The following is a 6,633-nucleotide window of genomic DNA, read 5'->3' as shown; positions in this document are numbered from 1 at the left end:
TCCCACTGCGCCACCACAGGTCAGGCCACATTTTACACTTTCTTATCATTTGGTCTTTGCACTCTGAGGAAGAAAAAGTGATTATTACCTCCCCATTCCATATGAGGAAGCTAAAGGTTTTAGGGACATAAGGTAATGCACCCAAGATCATACATAAGTGACAGAGCCCAGGTCTGAACCTAGTCTGATTCCAATGCCACGCACTTACTCCCACATGGCGTCACCATCTTGCCACAGCAATATCAGCATCTTATTTCCCTGGGCTTCCAACTTTCAGAGCCCAGAGGTGAGTCACTGGCATGACTTTGGTGAAGGTTAGCAGTTCTGGCAGCCAAAGGAGGCGACATCCATCACTAAGCCTGTTCTAAACAATACTACTTTATAAATCAATGAATGGACTAATAAAATAATTATGATAGCATGAATGGAAAAAAGGCATTAGAGAGAAAGGCAAAGAGGGATGCTAATATCTGTTATATCTACCTGTCTACTTTACTGGCTAGTTGCAAGATGACATGAGATAAATTGTGATAAAATCTATGAAAAGAAATGCTATGCCAATATCTCAGTCACTAGAATAATTCTAAATATGAATCAAAAATATATTTTAAATTATTTAAGAATAGAGTGGAATACTGGCTCAAATAAACAGTTAAGAAATTTAAGGGCCCTGGCTGGTTGGCTCAGTGGTAGAGCGTCGGCCTGGGGTGCGGGAGTCCCGGGTTCGATTCCCAGCCAGGGCACACAGGAGAAGCGCCCATCTGCTTCTCCACCCCTCCCCCTCTCCTTCCTCTCTGTCTCTCTCTTCCCCTTCTGCAGCCAAGGCTCCATTGGAGCAAAGATGGCCCAGGCGCTGAGAATGGCTCCATGGCTCTGCCTCAGGCGCTAGAATGGCTCTGGTCGCAACAGAGCGATGCCCCAGATGGGCAGAGCATCGCCCCCTGGTGGGCGTGCAGGGTGGATCCCGGTCAGGCGCATGCGGGAGTCTGACTGCCTCCCGGTTTCCAACTTCAGAAAAAAAAAAGAAAAAGAAATTTAAGGTATGATACAAATTACCATTTCAAAACAGTGGAGAAATGATTTTTTTTTAAAGATTTTTTTTTTAAAGACTGAGATTTTATTTATTTTATTTATTTATTCATTTTAGAGCGGGGAGAGAGAGAGAGAGAGAGAGAGAGGAGAGACAGAGAGAGAGAAGGGGGTTGGAGCTGGAAGCATCAACTCCCATATGTGCCTTGACCAGGCAAGCCCAGGGTTTCGAACCGGCAACCTCAGCATTTCCAGGTCGACGCTTTATCCACTGCGCCACCACAGGTCAGGCCCAGAAATGATATTTTTAAATAAATAAAATCGGACAACTTGAAACAGTTAATACTTAGAAAAACAGTCACACTCTTAGCTCAATATTTATGCTGAAGTAAATTCCAGATGGATTAAAATTTTAAACATGAAAAACACAGCCATGAATGTACTAGGAGAATCTTTATGATCATTGAATTAAGCAATGGATTCTCAGCTATGACACCAAAAGCATAAGCAGCCAAAGGGAAAACAAATAAACTGGATTTCATCAAAATTAAAATTTTTTGTGCCTCAAAGGACCCTATCAAGTGAAAGGATCAAAGTTTTGCCATCCTGAAGCTGCTTTTTTGGGATATTGATTTTAAGCTGTTTATTAAAAAATAAGGTCAGAAAGAAGTTTTGACCCTCTTCTCTTTTCCTGTCCAAGAGGTTCAGACAGAGAAACGTACTTCAGAAACATGTTAAGATGCAGACTTAGCCCTGCAGACAGCTTGGCTGGTTAGAGCAGGCGTGGCCCTGGGCCAGATTAGAAAGAAACTTTTTTCACAGGCCAGACGAAATATAAAAATTAAAAAATGTTAAATGCAAAAACAATTTAAGTAAACAAAATTTTATTATGTAATTTGTTTATGAATAAACATAAGTGAGTGAAAAATTTTAATATACAATATTATTTTAATAAGAATATAATTATATACCGTATAAATATCCAAACTGTATCGCAATCAATCGAAACTATTTAATTAATAGAATGAGCTTGAAGGGGTTATATCGCAAATAAAACAATTATTTCATTTTACAAACAGCCTGGGCATGTTTTCAGTTATCAACTGCAGCTATTGTCTATGCTACAATGCCACTTGATTCAGCACACTTGACCACAAAAATAACGAATTGTTTGACCTTGGGTGCGCACTGGCAAACTCCACCTAAAAGAATGTGGGTTTCACATCGCCGCTAAACGTCAAACAGTTCATATCAAGTACAGATGAGTACAAAAGTTGTAAATCTTTATAATGGAATATTTTTAAAAAATAAAGAAGTATTGTGAATCTATTCAACCAAATTATTGGAAGTTAACCCTAGATTAGTCACACACGGAATCCTTTTCCGCGTATCACTATCTTCTTAAATATCTTGATTTCCAATAATTAAAGATGCTTCCACTTCTGAGTAGCTGAGATTTTAAAATAGCAGAGAATATTAAAAATTCAATCGTGGGCCGCATAAACTCATTACACGGGCCAGATCTGGGTTAGAGCATCATCCCGATACACAAAGGTTGCCAGTTCAATCCCCAGTCAGGGCACGTACAGAAAGAAACATGTTTCTGTCTATCTCTCTCTCTCTTCCCCTTCCTGCCTCTCTCTCTAAAATCAATAATTTTTTTTAAAAAGATGCAGATTTACCCTAATTTGGATTAAGTATGGTAAACAAGACACGAGCCTGTTAGCTAGACACCCCGTGTCCCATTGTCTCTGGGTCATGTAGCAAGGATTTTCCTGTCATGTGTGTTCTGTCTTCCTCAACTATCTGTAAGTCACCCGTTCTCACTTCTGAAATGTAATACCCCATTCTCCCCCTTTCTCTTTTGTCCAGAAGTGTCATACATACCCAATATTGCCTCAGTGTTTATGGAATTTTCATGGAATTATCATGCCTATGTGAATTCCCCATGCACAAGTATAAAACTTTGACAGAGCTAATCTGTCTCTGTTAATTTGGTTATTAGCCCAACCTAGAAGAACTTAGGAATTGAGAGGGAAAGTATTACTATTGATATATTTTTAACCCCCACATGTTTTGTATGAAAACCGAATGAGGTTTTTCCTTTTGTCTTGTTTTCTGTCCTAAGAGCTTGGCTTGTGACCAATGAAAATATTTCATTTGGTCTCCACCATCTGGAAGGTAAACTTACCAGAGTGCACCTGATGGCTAGTCAGATAGCCTGGGGTTCCAAGGTCTCTTCATCCAGCTGTGCCAGCTCATGCTCATGGGAGTTTGTCATGTTTGTCATCTAAATCTTTGTTACTTGTTAATGCTGGGAAAATCTCATTCCAGTCGCCTCTGCCTGGTGCCACAAATTAGTGGGTTTGTGGCTAGAGGCATCTCACATGTTGTGGGAGACCAGAGGAGACACTGTATGCCCCCACCATCCTGACCACCTGTGTAACAAAAGCTTTCTTTGGGAGTGAACATACATATCTACATATCTACGAGGGCTTGCTTCCTTGGTTAAGCTGTAAAAGGCTTATTGTTGGAGTCGCTATTAAAATCCTACTGTCACTGACCAGACAGTGAATGTTTTTTTTGTTTGTTTGTTTTTTTAATTTTTATTTTTCGTACTTTTCTGAAGTTGGAAACAGGGAGTCAGTCAGACAGACTCCCGCATGCGCCCGACTGGGATCCACCCGGCATGCCCACCAGGGGGCACTGCTCTGCCCATCTGGAGCAGCACTCTGCTGCAACCAGAGCCATTCCAGTGCCTGAGGCAGAGGCCACAGAGCCATCCTCAGCACCCGGGCCAACCCTGCTCCAATGGAGCCCTGGCTGCGGGAGGGGAAGAGAGAGACAGAGAGGAAGGAGAGAGGGAGGGGTGGAGAAGCAGATGGGCGCTTCTCCTGTGTGCCCTGGCCGGGAATCGAACCCGGAACTTCTGCACGCCAAGCCGACGCTCTACCATTGAGCCAACTGGCCAGGGCGACAGTGAATATTTTAATTGAAAAACCTTTAAAATGTTTAAATGTTTATTTTAATGATTTTAGAAAGAGAAAAGGAGAGAAAAAGAGACAGAAACATCAATCTGTCCCTGTATGTGCCCTGACTGGGGATCGAACCAGCAACCTCTGTGCTTCTGGACGATGCTCTAACCAACCAAGCTATCCAGCCAGGGATAATTAAAAAACTTTTAAATTAAAAATTTTAGAGAGCTTTCATAGAGGTACAACTAGCCATTAAGACACCTTTAATAAAATGGAAGAACAGATATTAGAACAAAAATCAAAGTCCTCTCTGACCCCTTCCTATTTACCAAGAGAGAGAGAAACATTAATTTGACTTAGAATTATTGAGAACTAAACATTTTTTCTGAGACTTGCAATCAAAAACAGCAGCTAGACAACATGATTTAAATTTCAGAAAAATTGCCACAACAGCTCATGCTTTAACAATCTTGGTTACTGATGCTGTCCAGTAAGCCACAGAGAGCATTCACCTGGGCAGCTGATGACATCATCAGAGACAGCCAAACTGCAGACCAGGGGATTCTAATCAGACTGGCACTGTCTGCCTTCCTTCCAGCAAAAGCAGCAGTGCACCTCACATCTAGAAATCTTCCCGACTGACGTCCTTACAGACTCAGAAACTGGTTTCTGATTTGCTCTGATCGTTAACTTTTGTGTTTTTTCTTTTGTTTTCATAGACACACCTCTTATTAAATACCGGATTGCTTGCTTACACAATATGGGCTTCACTTTGGGAGCCCGTCTGCATCACGACCTCCTGAAATGAGGCTCAGAAATTTAACTGGACTGACTTATTCTCAGGACTGAATGATTGGACCAAAGAAATATGAAGCAATCTAGCCTTTTCAATTATTTGGCCAATTATCAGAGAGAGAGAGAGAGAGAGAAACCAAATTCACATAACATTTATTATAGTATGTTGTTATAATTGTTCTACTTTACTATTAGTTACTTATTGTGCCTAACTTATACATTAAATGTTATCGTATGTACTTCTATATAGAAAAACATAGTATACATAGGGTTCAATACTAACAGTTTCAGGAATCCACTGGGGGTCTTGGAACATATACCTCTTAAATAAGGGAAAACTACTGTATAAGTAAATTTATTTTTTTTATTTTTTTTATTTTTCTGATAGAGACAGAGAGTCAGAGAGAGAGACAGACAGGAAGGGAGAGAGATGAGAAGCATCAATTCTTCATTGCAGCATCTTAGTTGTTCATTGATTGCTTTCTCATATGTGCCTTGACTGGGGGGCTACAGCAGAGTGAGTGACCCCTTGTTCAATCCAGTGACCTTGGGCTCAAGCGGGCAGCCCTGCGCTCAATTCAGACAAGCTTGTGCTCAAGCCAGTGACCTCAAGGTTTCGAACCTGGGTCCTCTGCGTCCCAGTCCGACAATCTATCCACTGTGCTACCGCCTGGTCAGGTTGTATAAGTAACTTTATAATCTTCACAGGGAGCAGGTCTTTCTAATCATAATATCAAAGGCAGAAACTATAAAGGAAATGGCTACATAAAAATGGAAACTGTTCAGGGGAAAAAACAAATCAAAATATAAATGACATGCTGAGAAAAAAACATTTGCAACATATAATAGACAATTTTTCTTTCTTTTTTTTATTTTTATTTTTTGTATTTTTCTGAAGTGAGACTCCTGCATGCGCCTAACCAGGATCCACCCAGCAAGCCCACTAGGGGGCGATGCTCTGCCTATCTGCGGCATTGCTCTGTTGCAACTGGAGTCATTCTAGTGCCAGAGGTGGAGGCCACAGAGCCATCCTCAGCGCCCGGGCCAACTTTGCTCCAGTGGAGCCTTGGCTGCGTGAGGGGAAGAGAGAGACAGAGAGAAAGGAGAGGGGGAGGGGTGGAGAAGCAGATGGGCATTTCTCCTGTGTGCCCTGGCCAGGAATTGAACCCGGGACTTCCACACACTGGAAGTCCGGCGCTGTACCACTGAGCCAACCAGGGCCAATAGACAATTTCTTATAGAGCAATAAAGAAGGTAAAGGCCACTTTAGTAGAAAATGCTTAAAGGAATTATACAGGAAGTTTATAATGGATGAAATACATGGTGGGACAAATGTAGGTTTACAGTTGTGAGTACGTTGAACAGTTTATCCTTGTATTATTATTTATTCATTATTGCATTATTTTCCATATGAACAACTGCAAACCTACCTTTGCCTCACCCTGTATAGTTAATAAATATACTGAAGAGTTTAGTAAATGCAAAATAAAATAAATTATTTGCTGTCTATCAGACAAGCAAAGACTTTTTCTTTTCTGCCCCGAAATTAGAAGCGAGGAGGCAGTCAGACTCCCGCATGCACCCGACGGGGATCCACCTGGCATGCCCACCAGGGAGCGATACTCTGCCCATCTGGGCCTTTGCTCTGTTGCGACTGGAGCCATTTTAGCACCTAAGGTGGAGGCCATGGAGCCATCCTCAGCACCCAGGCCAACTTTGCTCCAATGGAGCCTTGGCTGTGGGAGGGGAAGAGAGAGAAAGAGAGGAAAGAGAGGGGAAAGGGTGGAGAAGCAGATGTGCGCTTCTGTTATGTGCCCTGGCTGAGAATTGAACC

General features: G+C 41.8%; 1 non-coding gene across 1 annotated transcript; it reads left to right on the top strand.

Moving 5' to 3' along the window:
• The first annotated feature begins 667 nt into the window (after positions 1-667).
• Positions 668-743, top strand: TRNAP-GGG (transfer RNA proline (anticodon GGG)). Its single transcript has one exon. It is a non-coding gene; the product is annotated as a tRNA-Pro (tRNA).
• The last annotated feature ends 5,890 nt before the right edge of the window (positions 744-6,633 follow it).

This window comes from Saccopteryx bilineata, chromosome 7 (assembly GCF_036850765.1).
Source record: "Saccopteryx bilineata isolate mSacBil1 chromosome 7, mSacBil1_pri_phased_curated, whole genome shotgun sequence".
NCBI classification, from domain to species: domain Eukaryota; kingdom Metazoa; phylum Chordata; class Mammalia; order Chiroptera; family Emballonuridae; genus Saccopteryx; species Saccopteryx bilineata.
This window is presented reverse-complemented; position numbering and strand designations above follow the sequence as displayed.